Source organism: Aquarana catesbeiana, linkage group LG11, assembly GCF_042186555.1.
Source record: "Aquarana catesbeiana isolate 2022-GZ linkage group LG11, ASM4218655v1, whole genome shotgun sequence".
Taxonomy (NCBI): domain Eukaryota; kingdom Metazoa; phylum Chordata; class Amphibia; order Anura; family Ranidae; genus Aquarana; species Aquarana catesbeiana.
The window spans coordinates 230,067,167-230,084,706 of NC_133334.1; the positions used below are offsets into that span (position 1 = coordinate 230,067,167).

Below are 17,540 nucleotides of genomic sequence, written 5' to 3' on the forward strand. Positions count from 1 at the left end.
TTCAGTGGATGGCTCGAATCACTGAAGTGTGGGGGGGGGGGGGGCTGCAATTCTTTGCAGTGTAATTTGCACCCATTGATTTTATATTGATGCAAATCGCACTGCAAAGTATCAGCGAGTACTTGACCGAACGTATCGATACTGGTACTTGTGGATAAAAAAAAAGTTGATGCATTCCTAGTGCTAACACAAACCGTGTGTGCTGGCAGCTCCTGAGAAGAAAAAGTCATATCTAGGCAGTGCAGGAGTATTTGTGTGTTTTTTAGTTCAGGGAGGGGAATGATTTGTGTGTATGTAATACACACGGAGGAGCTGCACAGATAACTGGGATATCTTCTGGATGGATGCACTGGACCATGGGAATATGTTGAATTCTCTAGACAGTGTTGCAGGATCTGGAACCGTTGGGAGATGTAACTACATGCTGGTCATGATTAAAGTCTTTGAGCAAACTTTTTTTTTTTCAGTTCAGAGTGACATGGGGGGGAAGGGTTGGATCCTCTGTCAGGCTTTTATTGCTGTGCTGGGTCCCCATTGGGAAAATTCACCCCTCTCTTTATCCTCGTGCCTGCTGTCAGGGGAAATGCAAAATACTAGAGTTGTCCCCAAAAACTAAAGGTAAAAGACATTTTTCCAAAGGAGGCACCTGTTCCTGGGACATCTGTCTAAGAAGAGAATTATCCTTATTTGGGGAGATTTCCTCTAACTTCCTGTCTCTGGGACAGGAAGTGAAGGGAAATCTGACAAATGGTATACAAACAGCAAGAAAATAAAAAATAACTCAGGGTTTTTAACCTATCCCGACTCTATAAAACAATATTTTAGCTATACATCCCCTTTAACTTGACAGTATTGAAATGCGTATTAGGCTAGATTAACCACTTCCCGCCCGGCCCATAGCAGATGACGATTGGGCGGTGGTTCTGTTATCCTGACTGGGTGTCACATGATGTCCAGCAGGATTGCATGCTGCCGCGCATCGCAGCGATCGGTGGAGTGGTGTGTCAGCCTGACACACCGCTCCGGCGGAGGCTCTTTACCACGTGATCAGCCGTGTCCAATCACATCTGATCACGATGTCAATAGGAAGAGCCATTGATTGGCTTTTCCTCACTCGCGTCTGACAGACGCAAGTAGAGGAGAGCCGATCGGTGGCTCTCTTGACAGGGGGGGGTCTGCGCTGATTGTTTATCAGCGCAGCCCCCCCTCAGATGACCACACTGGGCCACCAGGGATCGCCACTAGGACCACCAGGGAAGGGGCAACATGTGGATGGCCAGGTATGTACCCCATGGCCGTCCACATGTGCCCAATCTGTGCCCACAAATGCGACTAGAATTAGCGACCTAGCGCCTGGGGCGGCACAGCTGAGGTATCCTGTGTTCGTTCCCCCGCCCGCCGCGATCGCGCTGGGCCGCGCCGGTAATTGAGGCCCCGGCTTTGCGGCCTACTGCAGTCCTATGGTTCCTGGTTCCTTCCTTCGGGTGCCCTCTGGTGCTGGCCGTTGGTATGACAAGACATCCACCAATGCTAATGGAGCTTTCCCTACATGTTTTCACTGCCTGCTCATCTCCTTCCCTTTACTTAGAACCCCCAAACATTATATATATTTTTTATTCTAACACCCTAGAGAATAAAATGGCGGTCATTGCAATACTTTCTGTCACACCGTATTTGCGCAGCGGACTTACAAGCGCACTTTTTTGGGAAAAAATACTTTTTTAAATTAAAAAATAAGAAAACAGTAAAGTTAGCCCAATTTTTTTTATATTGTGAAAGATAATGTTACGCCGAGTAAATTGATTCACAACATGTCACGCTTCAAAATTTCATCCGCTCGTGGAATGGTGACAAACTTTTACCCTTTAAAATCTCCATAGGCGTCGTTTAAAAAATTCTACATGTTGCATGTTTTGAGTTACAGAGGAGGTCTAGGACTAGAATTATTGCTCTCGCTCTAACGATCGTGGCGATACCTCACATGTGTGGTTTGAACACCGCTTTCATATGCGGGAGCTACTCACATATGCGTTCGCTTCTGCAAGCGAGCTCGGCGGGACGGGGCGCATTTAAAAAAATTATTATTTTTTCTTATATATTTTACTTTTTATTTTTACACTGTTTTTAAAAAAAAATAAAAATTGTGTCACTTTTATTTCTATTACAAGGGATGGGGCACATTTAAATTTTTTTTTTTTCTTATTTATTTTAACTTTTTATTTTTTCACTGTTCTTTTAAAAAAAAAAAAAGTCACTTTTATTCCTATTACAAGGAATGTAAAAATCCCTTGTAATAGAAAAAAAGCATGACAGGTCCTCTTAAATATGACATCTGGGGTCAAAAAGACTTCTGCCCTGCAATGGCTTGAAGATGGGCGGGGGGGCCATCTTCCTCTCACTTGTCTCCATGTCAGGCCAGGGACAGATCTGGATCGCCTCCGCCGTTACCGACGGCCACGGTAAGCGGTGAAGGGCACCGGAGAGCGGCGGTAGGGGGGGCCCTCTCCTGCCGCCGATAAAAGTGATCTCGCTGCTAATCTGCTGCAGAGACCACTTTTATCTGAAAGAGAACCGCCGGCTCTTGAAGAAGATACCGGGGTTATGGTAGCTAGCTGCTACCATAACAACGGTATCTCTCTTCAAAGACAGGACGTATATAGTCGTCCTGTGGGAAGGAAGTGGTTAATTAAAATGAATTTATTATTTGTCATCTCCCTGCTTGGCCTCTTTCACACGGGCTGTCTGATCAGGTTCGCCTGTTAGTTTTTCAGGCGGACCTGATTGGATCCTTAGCGAGAATATGGTGGTCTTGTGTCCCTGCATGGCAGGAAATAAAAGCAGTCACATTAGTTCTAGTCGTCTCTGTGTAAATTTAAGATTGGTTAATTTTTATATTGAAAATAAAGCTTTGTCGGTCGTTTAAAAAAAAAAAAAAAACCTGGCTCCTAACTTTTTTAGCTGGCTCTTAGATTCCAAGCAAATTTGTCAAGCCCTGCTGTATAATAATAATATCCATGTAGATCTCTACCTTATCATTACATGAATGTTATTAAAAATGATCCTCAGTGATATAACAGAATATAAAACCAAGATTAACCTCTTCAGCCCCAGAAGATCCCCCCCCCCCCATGACCAGGCCATTTTTTTGTGATACGGCACTGCGTTACGTTAACTTACAATTGCGCAGTTGTGTGACGTACCCAAATACAATTCATGTCCCTTTTCCCCACAAATATTTTGTTTGGTGGTATTTGATCACCTTTACGTTTTTGTTTTTTTGTTTGTTTGTTTTTTGCGCTATAAACAAAGACTGACAATTGAGAAAAAAAAATTGTTTTTCTTTCTGCTATAAAACATATCCAATAAAAATTACATTTTCTTCATCAATTGAATCCAATATGTATTCTGCTACATATACTGTCTACAAACTATGGGATATTTTTATGGAATTATTATTATTATTATTTTTTTACTAGTAATGGTGGCGAACAGCGATTTTTAGCCAGATTGTGACATTGCGGCAGACAAATCGGACACTAAGTGACACTTTTTGGGGACCAGGGACACCAATACAGTGATCAGTGCTAAAAATATGCACTGTCACTGTACTAATGACATTGGCAGGGATGGGGTTAACATCAGGGGCGATCAAACGTTTAAATGTGTTCCTTGGGAGTGCTTTCTAACTATGGGGGGGGGGGGGGGGTGATTTGACTGGGGGAGGACATAGATCCATTTCCCTGATTAGCAGAAACACAAGATCTCTATCTTCCCCTCTGACAGAACGGCGATCTGCCTTGTTCACATAGGCAGACCGCCATTCCTGCTGATTGGCTCCCGATGTGTCCAATCACAGCGGGTTGCCGGGTGCACCCCGACCCAAAGAAAGTATAAATACCTTGGACCGGCTTGGAAGCGGTTAATAAAGACTAATTGCATCCTTTTCGGGAAATCGCTCATTCCAGTGCTGCTGAGACTCTGATCACATGGTTGCTACAGAAAATATGGTTACCATTTAGACACAGCTACTGATTGGCCAGTTCTGCCTGAATTACAACATGCTAAAGCTAGGTGCACATGTGAGTGTCGGCTTCTTCAGTTGTGTTTACATGTGATTTTCATGCATGTTCAGGTGTAAGGGCTTTTGTTTCAGCCAATTGGAAGGAGGTGACTTGGAGGAGGAGACTGGCTGTTGGGCACAAAAACACGTGTTAAGTGTGTTTTTCAGGCGCTCCAATTGAATTCTGTTGGACTAAAAACATGTGATCTGCCCCAAAGAAGTGTCTGTACTTCTCTGGGATGACAGCACATCACTCAGATGAGAAGGGGCCTCATAGAATAAAATGGACACCTTACTGTTCAATGTTGTCATGCATTTGGAAACATGGGACACATTGCTCCAGTCTGACCAACAACCTACGAGGCTGATAGTAAGCCAAATTGAAGTACTTTATAGTAGTTGCATTTTAACCACTTGATGCAAAATCGCATACCTGTACGTCATTCTGCTACAAGTGGTTGTACCGGGGAGATATGCAGCTGCAGGCATCACCCCACTACTGTGTTTTTTTTTTTTTTTTTTTTTGAGCCGACGGTCGGCTTTCCTGTGATAACAACCAATGTGGCTAAACAGCCGCTCAATTGTCATCACAAGCAGCAGGAGGGGACGTCGCCTCCCGCCGCTATGTCTGGGCTCTCCCATCCCACCGGGTGGCCCCAGCGACCAGCCAACACATCCGCCGGCTGGCCGGATACCCAAACAAAGGCATAATCGGCTTTCATTGTGTCTCTTAAGATATAGTAACCCCGAAGCAGCGTCACAACGTCACTTCCGGTTTACTCGTCAGCCAACAGCACCAGCTTTAAAAAAAAATGTCAGCATTCAAAAATGCAGATCTAGCCGTTTTGACTACTTTTAAATGCAATGGAGGGATTTGGGGCTTTATAGATACCAGATCCCCCCCCCCCCTTGACTGTCAGGTTTTGTTTTTTGAGTATTTGGATTCTGTTAATAGAAAAAATCCAAAGTGCCAAAGAAGTCTGGATACTAGTGCAAATAACATGATACCAAATAAATAGACAGCTGCAGTGAATAAAAACTTTGCAAGTGCAAAATAATACCAAAAAAAGAATGAATGAACCGCGCTAAGTGCCACAAATATTAAATGAATATCACATTTGAAGCTGATGCGACTTTAAATTGAAAAAGTTGCTAGAAAGTCCCATACAAATTATTTGTAGCAAACATCAAAAAACTTTAAGCAATAAAAGTCCCAAATAAAGTGCTCGTGCTCTACAAAGTGTATGCAGTTCTGTGCTTGATAAGTGCTTACAGGACGGAGCCCCCACATAGATGTGAACTCACCCCTCTAAATGGACCAACTATTTCTAGTTTGGTCAATCACACATGTGGGGCAGTCCCTGTGGGTCCTCTATGGACTGGTGTGGTTTGGGATGGATGTTCCTCATATGAATGGATATGACAGAGAAAACCTCATTCCTCTATGGACGAGCGTTGTTTGGGGCAGATGTTCCTCATGTAAATAGACATGACAGAAAAAGCCTCATTGCGCAGCAACATTTAAAAGATTTATTCCAGATAACAAGACATAGTAATTAAACTCACATGTAAAGGTACCTAAAAGCCTGGCACCCGGTGTGAACAGCAGGTAAGTTCCCAGGAAATCTGCCCATAGGCAGTAGTAAGCCGCCGCCGCGCTGTACTGGTCGGTTTCCGGGACCGGAAGTGTCATTTCAGCCAATCAGCTGAAATCAAACTTCCATTTCAGCAACTTCCTGAAGACGGCCCGTTTGGCTGACATCCGTAGAGGTTGGCCCGCGTTACAGCGTCTTCGCGACACACTTCCGGTCCCGGAAACCGACCAGTACACCGCAGCGGCGGCTTAATACTGCCCATGGGCAGATTTCCTGGGAACTTACCTGCTGTTCACACCGGGTGCCAGGCTTTTAGGTACCTTTTACATGTGAGTTTAATTACTATGTCTTGTTATCTGGAATAAATCTTTTAAATGTTGCTGCGCAATGAGGCTTTTTCTGTCATGTCTACTTACATGAAGAACATCTGCCCCAAACAACACTCGTCCATAGAGGAATGAGGTTTTCTCTGTCATATCCATTCATATGAGGAACATCCATCCCAAACCACACCAGTCCATAGAGGACCCACGGGGACTGCCCCACATGTGTGATTGACCAAACTAGAAATAGTTGGTCCATTTAGAGGGGTGAGTTCACATCTATGTGGGGGCTCCGTCCTGTAAGCACTTATCAAGCATTGTGCTTTGTAGAGCACAAGCACTTTATTTGGGACTTTTATTTCTTAAAGTTTTTTTAAACTTTGGTACAAATAATTTGTATGGGACTTTCTAGCAACTTTTTCAATTTAAAGTTGCATCAGCTTCAAATGTGATATTTATTTAATATTTGCGGCACTTAGCGCGGTTCATTCATTCTTATTTAGATTCTGTTGTTGAGGGACCCCATCCTGATGGGTGGGACGGGTTTTTGATTTGCTATAAGCTGTAATCCTTGACTACTAACCCCGGTGTTTTTATCAATGATTTAGTTATACCCTCCAAAAAAATACCTGACACATGACTATTGCTGACACATGGATGTTTACATTCCTTGTGACAGCAATAATAGTGATAAAAAAAAATAATTAAAGAGACAGTGTAAAAAATAAAATTAATAAGAGAATTTTTTTTTTTTTTAAAGCGCCCCATCCCTCCGTGCTACCACACATGTGAGGTATCACCACGATTGTTAGAGCAAGAGCAATTATTCTAGCGCAAGACCTCCTCTGGAACTCTAAATGGGTAACCATCAAATTATTTTTAAAGCGTCGCCTATGGAGATTTTAAGTACTGAAGTTTGGCGCCATTCGACAAGTTTGTGCAATTTCAATCCTTTACATGTTAGGTATCTATTTACTCGACGTAACATCATCTTTCACATTCTACAAAAAAAAAAAAAAAAAATGGGCTAACTTTACTGTTTCGTTTTTTTTTTTAATTCATTGAAGTGTATTTTTCCCCAAAAAAATTGCGTTTGAAAGACCGCTGTGCAAATACAGTGTGACATAAAATATTGCAACGACCACCATTTTATTCTTTAGTCTCTGCTAAAAAATGTATATAATGTTTGGTGGTTCTTTGTAATTTTTTAGCAAAGAATACAGATTTTAACGTGTAAGCAACAAGTGTCAGAAAAAGGCCTGGTCTTGAAGCGGTTAAATCCCTGTACTGTTTTCTGAATATATTACTGATTTTGCAGCCTTTGTCCCTCTGCATGATGGGTCGTCACACACGGCTTACCCTGCACACTCAGCCTGGACTTGGCAGGGGCATGTAGCGCAGCGATCACATGTAAATACGGAAGTGCTGTTTATCCACACTGACCCCTCATCTATATCTATAGTATGGGGACTGATAGGAAGCCCAGAACCCATCCAATCTCCTCTACTGCACCCCCTGTGTGCTCCTTATATACTCTACTATACACCATGGCACACTCCATATGTTTCCTATAGATTCTCCTATTCCCCATACACTTCTACAGCACACACCATGCATCTTCTATACCCCATCGCACACTCCATGCATCCCCATACGCTCTCCTACACTCCATAGCACACTCCATACATGCCACATATGCTCTCTTATACTCCATAGCGCACTCCATTTTTTCCCCTATAAACTCTCCTATATTCCTGAGAGCACTCCATGCATGCCCCAAACACTCTCCTATACTCCATAGCACACTCCATGAATACCCCATACACTCTCCTATATCCCATAGCACACTCCATGCATGGCCCATACACTCCCCTATACTCCATAGCACACTCCATGCATGGCCCATACACTCTCCTTACCCCATAGCACACTCCATGCACATAGTTGCCAACATTGTAAAAAAATGTTTAGGGACACTTTTTTCGGCTGTAGGCGGTGTCACTTTATAATCAGGGGGCGGGGCACGCGTTAGTAGGTGCGGTATAGGAAAGTAAAGATGCGTCGCGCGCCGAAAAATGGGCGTGGTTTACGCAAATAGTGTGCGTGGCTTAACTGGGCGTGGCTCAAAGGGGGTGTGGTTAGAGTGAGATAAATGAGGGATGGAGGGACAGCAGCCCCAGATCCTACACCACACTAGAAATGTGTATTCCAGTTTAACAATTAGCAGCTAAAGATACTCCAAACACCTGGTGTTAGCGCTTCAATCATCCCAGCATCATGGTTGTTATGGTGTCAGGATTATTGAAGCGCATTATTTCTATTACATTGTAATATAGAATGAAATCATTCAACTCGCCATAATGCAGAATCAGTTTCCCGGGACAAAGGCAAAATCCTGGGAAATTAATCGGGATGAGCTCCGATCGGGACGAGGGTCCCAAAATCGAGATTGTCCCGGGGGAAAAAAAAAAAAAATTGGGACTGTTGGCAAGTATGCAGTCATCCTGACACCATACCAACCATGGTGCCGTGATAATTGAAGTGCATTATTTCTATTACATTGCAAAGAAAAAGAAAGAAAGAGAGAAAGGGAAGGAAAGACAGAGGGAGGAAAGAAAGAAAGGACAGAAAGAGATAAAGGACAGAGAGAGAGATAAAGGACAAAGAAAGAAATAAAGGACAGGAAGAAGGAAGAAAGAGGGAAGACAGAAAGAAAGGACAGGAAGAAAGAAAGAAAGAAAGGACAGAGAGAAAGAAACAAAGGAAAGAACAGAAAGAAAGAAGGACAGAAAGAAAGGACAGAAGTTAAGGAAGAAAAGAAGGGACAGGGAAAGAAAGGAAAGAGGGAGGACAGAGAGAAAGGAAGGAAGAAAGGACAGAGAGAAAGAAAGGACAGAAAAAAAAGAATAAAGAGGGAGGACAGAAAGGAAAGAAAGAGAGAAAGGACAGAGGGAAAGAAAGGACAGAAAGAAAGAAAAAGGAGGGAGGACAGAAAGAAATAAAGGAGAGAAAGAAAGAAGGAAAAGAAGAGGGAGGACAAAGAGAAAGGGAAGGAAAGACAGAGGGAGCACAGAAAGAAAAAGAAAGAAGAAAGAAAAGAAGAAAGGACAGAGAGAAAGGACGAAAAGAAGAAAGAGGGAGGACAGAGAAAGAAGAGGGAGGACAGAAAGAAATAAAGGACAGAGAGAAAGGACAGAAAGAAAGGAAAAGAGGGAGGACAAAGAGAAAGGGAAGGAAAGACAGAGGGAGGACAGGAAGAAAGAAGGAGGAGGACAGAAAGAAAGGACCGCGAGAAAGAAAGAAAGGACCGACATTGGGTGTGATAGGAAGCGACAGTGAGCACGGCCTTGATGGGTTTTTTTTTTTTTGGGGGGGGGGGGGGGGGGGAGATAGGAAGTGGCGGTGGGTAACCCCCTTATGGAGACAAATAGCTGATGGTGGCCCGGTTAATTTTTTAAATACACAAAAATCTAACCGGGCCACCATCAGCTATTTGTCCTCAAAAGGGGGTCACCCACTGCCACTTCCTATCTCCCCCCCCCCCCCCCCAAAAAAAACCCCATCAAGGCCATGCTCACTGTCGCTTCCTATCACACCCCCCCAAAATGTGAAAAAAAGAAAAGAGAGGGGGTCCACCTTCAGCCATCCAACCGCATAAAGGCCACCCACTGCCACTACCTATTACCGCCCCCCACCCCCTAGATTTTTGTGTATTTAAAAAAATAAAAATTAGGGGTTGGGGCGGTAATAGGAAGCAGCAGTGGGTGGCTTTTATGGGGTAGGATGGCTGAAGGTGGACCCCCTCCTCTCTCTTCTTTTTTTTTTCACATTTTGGGGGGGTGTGATAGGAAGCGACAGTGAGCACGGCCTTGATGGGGGGGGGGGGGGGGGGGGTAGATGGGACATGGCGGTGGGTGACCCTGTTAATTTTTTAAATACACAAAAATCTAACTGGGCCACCAACAGCTATTTGTCCTCATAAGGGGGTCACCCACTGCCACTTCCTATCTCCCCCCCCCCAAAAAAAAACCCCATCAAGGCTGTGCGTGAGGGCGTCCACCTTCAGCCATCCAACCCCATAAAGGCCACCCATTGCCACTTCCTATACCCCCCACCCCAAAAAAAAAAAAAATCCCACCAATCAAGGCTGTGCTCACTGTCGCTTCCTATCACCCCACCCCCAAAAACTGAACTCTTTGTGCCCCCCCCCCCCCCAAAAAAAAAACACCTCACACAGAATTTCCCCCTTAGAGAGCACAGTAACCCGCTGTACCAAATCCACCCCCCCCCCCCCCCTAAAGGGAGGGAGAATTTTTTTTTTTTTCCCCCTCAAACAGAGACTGGGAGCACTTTGACTTACCGTGTCTGTGTAAAGTGACTCGCTCGCTCCCCCCCACGTGGCGCTGAGTGTTCCGTGGTCCCGGCCTCAGGCTCCCCCGGACCTTTCAAGTTCTCCTCGGGGTCCCTCCCAGGCTGAGCCTGAGGCAGCAGTGTAAACAGGAGGAGGCGAACCTCCTCCGAGTCCTGGCTTCCTGGCATTGACAGAGCGGCGCACCACCTCCACCATCCATCCATGTGCTCCGACTGCGCGGGCTGGCGTGGGAACTTAAGTAGCCACGCCCCCGCTTGCCATACTTGGCAAATCAAGGCAAGGAGAAAGAGCATGCGTCCTCCTTGTCCAATAGAAGACAAGGAGGACAAAATGAGGCAAGGGGGGACGCTCTGTAGGGGGAGGATACAAGGCTGCAGGCGATATTAACGCTTTATTGCCCAAAAATTTCTGATGCTCGGGACAAGCGGAGAAATTTGGGACAAATAGCGGGAAACATTAGGATCGGGACTAGGCTCAAATTCGTGAATGTCCTGGTAAATTCGGGACTATTGGCAACTATGCATGCCACATTAACTCTCCTATATTCCATAGTGCACTCTATGCATCCTTATACACTCTCCTATACCCCGTAGCACACTCCATGCACACCCCACACACTCTCCTATACTCCATAGCACACTCCATGCATGCCCCATACACTCTCCTATAAACCATAGCACCATCCATGCATCCTCATACACTCTCCTGTACACCAGAGCACACTCCATGCATGCCCCATACACTCTCCTATACTTCATAGCACACTCCATTCATTCCCCATTAACTCGCCTATGCTCCATAGTGCACTCCATGCATCCTTATACACTCTCCTATACCCCATAGCACACTCCATACATGCCCCATACACTCCCCTATACTCCATAGCGCACTCAATGCATGCACCATTAACTCTCCTATCCTCCATAGCACACTCCATGCATCCTCATACACTCTCCTATACACCATAGCACACTCCATGCATGCCCCAATACCTCTCCATACGCCGTCGTCATCGATCTGTGATCCGAACGGTTCAACCTGTTTGGATTGGCACACATGCGCTCTGCGGAGCGCGCCGCTGCCTCGGCCTTAGGAAAGGCCGTGGCTTTGGCCTAGCTCCGGAGCAACGGCCATCTTGGTACACCCGGCGGACGTTTACCACGTGATCACTCTGTCAAATGACGGAGCGATCACTTGTAAACAAACCGGCGTCATGTCATGACACCAGTTCCTCTCCCCTCTGTGTACTGATCTGTACAGCGGAGGGGAGAGATCGGATGGCAGCAGTGCCAATACTCTGCCAATACTCTGCAATACATGCCAATACTCTGCCATACCCTGCTAATATGTTATTACAGTGGGGGAGATGACATGGATATTACAGTGGGGGAGATGACATGGATATTACAGTGGGGGAGATGACGTGGATATTACAGTGGGGGAGATGATGTGGATATTACAGTGGGGGAGATTTTTTTTTTTTTTTGTTGATCCGAACCGTGACTCCTGATCCGAGGAACGATCTGAACCGTGAGTTTTTTGATCCATTGAACCCCTACTGCACTCCATGCATGCCCCATACACTCTCCTATACCCCATAGCGCACTCCATGCACACCTAATACACTCTCTCCTATCCTCCATAGCGCACTTCATGTATGCCCCATACACTCTCCTATACTCCATAGTGCACTCTATGCACGCCCCATTAACTCGCCTATACTCCATAGCACACTCCATGCATACCCCATCCCCATTACCTCTCTATACTCCATAGCGCACTCCATGCATGCCCCATAGCATACTCTATGCATACCCCATAGCACACTTCATGCATCCTCATACACTCTCCTGTACACCATAGCACACTTTATGCATGCCCCATTAACTCTCCTATACTCCATAGTGCACTCCATGCATCCTTATACACACTCCTATACCCCATAGCACACTCCATGCATGCCCCATTTCCCCTCCATACGCCATAGCGTACTCCATGCATACCCCATCCCCATTACCTCTCAATACTACATAGCGCACTCCATGCATGCCCCATTAACTCTCCTATACTCCATAGCACACTCCATGCATGCCCCATACACTCCCCTATACCCCATTGCACACTCCATGCATGCCCCATACACTCCCCTATACCCCATTGCACACTCCATGCATGGCCCTTACACTCTCCTGTACTCCATAGCGCACTCCATGCATACCCCATACACTTTCCTATACCCCATAGCACACTCCATGCATGCCCCATACAATCTCCTATACTACATAGCCCACTCCATTCATGCCCTATTAACTCGCCAATGCTTCATAGTGCACTCCATGCATGCCCCATTACCCCGCCATACGCCATAGTGCACTCCATGCATACCCCATCACCTCTCTATACTACATAGCGCACTCCATGCATGCTCCTTTAACTCTCCTATACTTCATAGCACACTCCATGCATCCTCATACACTCTCCTGTACTCCATAGTGCACTCCATGCATGCCCCATACACTCTCCTATTATGAATGAAGAAGCAATGCTGATTGTTCACTCATACAGTAATAGTAACAGATCACTTTTCGCAGCAGCTCTGTATGCTTACATTGCCTTGAAAAAGTATTCACACCCCTTGAAATTTTCCACATTTTGTCATGTTGCAACCAAAAACGTAAATGTCTTTTATTGGGATTTTATGTGATAGACCAACACAAAGTGACACATAATTGTGAAGTGGAAGGAAAATAATAATGTTTTTCACATTTTTTTAAATAAATAAATATGTGAAAAGTGTGGGGTGCATTTGCATTCAGCTTCCCTGAGTCAATACTTTGTAGAATCACTTTTTGCTGCAATTACAGCTGCAAGTCTTTTTGGGGATGTCTCTACCAGCTTTGCACATCTAGAGAGTGACATTTTTGCTCATTTGTCTTTGCAAAATAGCTCAAGCTCTGTCAGTTTGGATGGAGAGCGTCTGTGAACAGCAATTTTCAAGTCTTGCCACAGATTCTCAAATGGATTTAGGTTTGGACTTTGACTGAGCCATTCTAACACATGAATATGCTTTGATCTAAACCAGTGGTCTCCAAACTGCGGCCTGGGGGCCGAATGAGGCCCTTTGCTTGCCTTTACCTGGCCCTTGGGGCACTATTCTTCCCTCTGATATGCGGCACTATTCCTTCCTACATTGACTACAACAATTGGGGACTATTCCTCCCACAGACACCACCGATGGGGCACTATTCTTTCCACTGACATCAATGATGGCGCACTATTCCTCCAACAGACGCCACCTATGGGACACTATTCTTTCCACTGACACCAATGATGGGGCACTATTCTTTCCACTGATATCAATCATGGGGCACTATTCCTCCCACAGACACCACCGATGGGGCGCTATCCTTTCCACTGACACCAATGATGGGGCACTATTCTTTTCACTGACATCAATGATGGGGCACTATTCCTCATCATTGGTATCATTGGGAGTTGTGCCCCATTTTTGGTGTCAGCGGGAGAAATTGTGCCACATTGTTGATGTCAGTTGGCAGTGGGAGGAATAGTGCCCCAAGGGCCAGGTAAGGGAGGCATCTGGGCTGCCATTTGGAGACCACTTCTGTAAGGAATAAAAATAATTTTTAAACGTTATAATGATACTTATTCTTTAAGACCTTATGCTTGATGTCAGGGGACAGTTAGGCCACAGAAGCCATGCTTGCCACATTAAAACTGTTTCTACTCTAAAAGCAAATACAAGGTCAAGCCCCACCCCTAACCAATAAGGTATCTGGTTATGATGCCACCTGGTATTAACCACAGTATTCAACATGCATATGTAGGTTCTGGCATTCTTACCGAGGAAAGAAAGGGATGCCAAATATGCACCATATGCCACTCGTGCAACTAGCATATCATCCTGCATTCATCAAGAGTAACTGTTCTTGTTAATTGTTCCTAAGATGTACTGTGTGCAGGTAACGCTATCAATATTTCAGTCACATCCTGTATTTTCTTTTCTTTTAGCTGGATAACAGAGGATCAGCTACAGTCCCTAGATGTTTTGCAAAATTTCCTTGGTCAGATTAGACAATTGAAGATTGTGTTTGACCAGTCCAAAGAAGCAAATAGAAATAATGTCATCCAGATGCTTAAATGTTTGGCCAAAGAGGGCAAAAAGTTACAGAGTTTGACCATCATATGTTGTGGGGAGAACCCTTTATTTTACTCCGGCTTAGGAATTCTGGACGGTTTAATGGAACTGCCGTAAGAAAAGCCAGGTAGACCTCTATCACATCGACTTAAGAAAACTTCCACTTACTCTCAGTGATGGTTTTACAAGACTCATTGCTACAGGAAGTCCAAATCTCCATAGCTTGTACATCAACAATAGAATGTTAGTTTGCAAAGTGACTCCTGAAACTCTTATAGAGGTCTTACAAAAGTGTCCCAAACTGACTATTCTAGGTGCCTTTTGTTCCAGTCTTTCAGAAGATGTATTCCGAGAACTGATGAAGACAGAAAGACCACCCTTTAAACATCTGGATATTTTGTGTAAACGTCTTGATAAGTATCTCACTGCTATTTCTGATGAGGTTTGAGGAGAACTTTGTCAACACCAACCTTCTCCTTCTGTGGATATAGAGTTTGACCATACTGTCCTTGCATGGAAAATTCTACGAATCCTAAAGCCGAATATATCTATATCTACATTACAGCTCAACACTTGCAATGAATTGACAAGACAACTAGCATTTGTCAGTGACCACTATGTGAAAACTCTCAGGAAGCTTGTGATACAGACCACCTCCTCTAGTGGACTCAACTCAGCTTTGATTGACATAGCGAAAAATTGCCTTCAGCTGGAGGAAATCCACTGCTACTGCGTAGTTTGCTCTGATGTTTTTCAGGCTTTCCTAACACGCTGTTCTCGTTTGAAGAAATACACACTAAAAGTTGATAAGGAAAGTTAGCCTTGGGAGGCAACCAATTGTCAACCACCATCTTAGAGACAAAAATGCCTTGTGTGATAAAGGGTGCATATTCTTGCTAAATGTTAAGGTACCGTATATAAAAAAAAATTCTTAGCCATTAGGCTCAGCCCACCCAACTTCAGAAATCCTCATTTGCTGTGTTGTCCATGTCTCTGTTTAGACACTCTGGCCTCAGTACACCTCCACATATGATGCTTCCACCAAATTAATGTACCTGTAGGTGCTAATGTATGCTAATCCCCTGCTGAACTGAGTGCATTGGCCGGACGACAGGTTTTTTTCCCGCTATGCTTATGCAGATTGGACACGGACACAGCCCACTCTGCTCTATGGGCAGCCGGATGTAAACAGATGGACTGTCCGTTTACACCCAACTGCTTTCTGTTTGCAGAAAGCAGTTGGGTGTAAGCATAACCCATTTCAAAAGGTATAATATAATCTGCTCCTGAACTGCTCTCAAGTAGCTCAATTTGCAAAGGGTTTATATGACTGACGGGTGATTTGAAGTATCTAGTGTAGAAGTATTTAAAGTACCTAGTATCAAATACTGCATATCTATATCAAATATATCTTATTTTACATAGTTAGCCTGGCTGAAAAAAGACACAAGCCCAATCTAGTTCAACCAATATAAGGAAAAAAAACAATATATTCAGTATCTCACAAAGGTGAGTACACCTCTCACATTTTTGTAAATATTTTATTATATCTTTTCATGTGACAACACTGAAGAAATGACACTTTGCTACAATGTAAAGTAGTGAGTGTACAGCTTGTATAACAGTGTAAATTTGCTGTCCCCTCAAAATAACTCAACACACAGCCATTAATGTCTAAACCGCAATTAGCAATGGACCCAATTAGCCATTTTGCCTCCCCTGTGTCATGTGACTCATTAGTGTTACAAGGTCTCAGGTGTGAATGGGGAGCAGGTGTGTTAAATTTAGTGTTATCGCTTTCACTCTCATACTGGTCACTGGGAGTTCAACATGGCACCTCATGGCAAAGAACTCTCTGAGGATCTGAAAAAAAGAATTGTTGCTCTACATAAAGATGGTCTAGGCTATAAGAAGATTGCCAAGACCCAGAAAATAAGCTGCAGCATGGTGGTCAAGACCATACAACGGTTTAACAGGACAGGTTCCACTCAAACACCATGGTCAACCAAAGATGTTGATTGCACGTGCTCATACCAGTGGTTGTCTTTGGGAAATAGATGTATGAGTGCTGCCAACATTGCTGCAGAGGTTGATGGGGTGGGGGGTCAGCCTGTCAGTGCTTAGACCATACGCCGCACACTGCATCAAATTGGTCTGCATGGCCAGAACGAAGCCTCTTCTAAAGATGATGCACAAGAGCCTGCAAACAGTTTGCTGAAGACAAGCAGACTAACGACATGGATTACTGGAACCATGTCCTGTGGTCTGATGAGACCAAGATGAACTTATTTGGTTCAGATGGTGTCAAGCATGCGTGGCGGCAACCAGGTGAGGAGTACAAAGACAAGTGTGTCTTGCCTACAGTCAAGCATGGTGGTATGAGTGCTGTCGGCACTGGGGAGCTACAGTTCATTGATGGAACCATGAATGCCAACATGTACTGTGACATACTGAAGCAGAGCATGATCCCCTCCTTTTGAAGACTGGGCCACAGGCCAGTAATTTGACATGATAGCGACCCCAAACACACCTCCAAGATGGCCACTGCCTTGCTAAAGAAGCGGAGGGTAAAGGTGATGCACTGGCCAAGCGTTAATTAATTAATTAGTTAATTAACATTAATGGCTGGGTGTTGAGTTATTTTGAGGGGACAGCAAATTGACACTGTTATACAAGCTGTGCACTCACTACTTTACATTGTAGCAAAGTGTCATTTCTTCAGTGTTGTCACATAAAAAGATATAATAAAATATTTACAAATATGTGAGGGGTGTACTCACTTTTGTGAGATACTGTGTGTGTGTATGTGTATATATATATATATATATATATATATATATATATATATATATATATATATATATATATATATATATATATATATATATATATATATATATATTAGTCACATGAGCAGTGACGCAACGCATTGGAGCCACCCTTCTTCTATTTTACTATAAGCCTTCACTGCTGGGTCCGGAGGTGTCTGCTGAATATCAGACGGTCGATCGTTTTGTGGAAGTCAGCGTCTCTG

At 44.3% G+C, this 17,540-nt stretch overlaps 1 pseudogene; it reads left to right on the forward strand.

Moving 5' to 3' along the window:
* LOC141111739 (F-box/LRR-repeat protein 8-like) overlaps positions 1 to 15,986 on the forward strand; it is a 24,842-nt pseudogene extending 8,856 nt beyond the window's left edge.
* Positions 15,987 to 17,540: the final 1,554 nt, after the last annotated feature.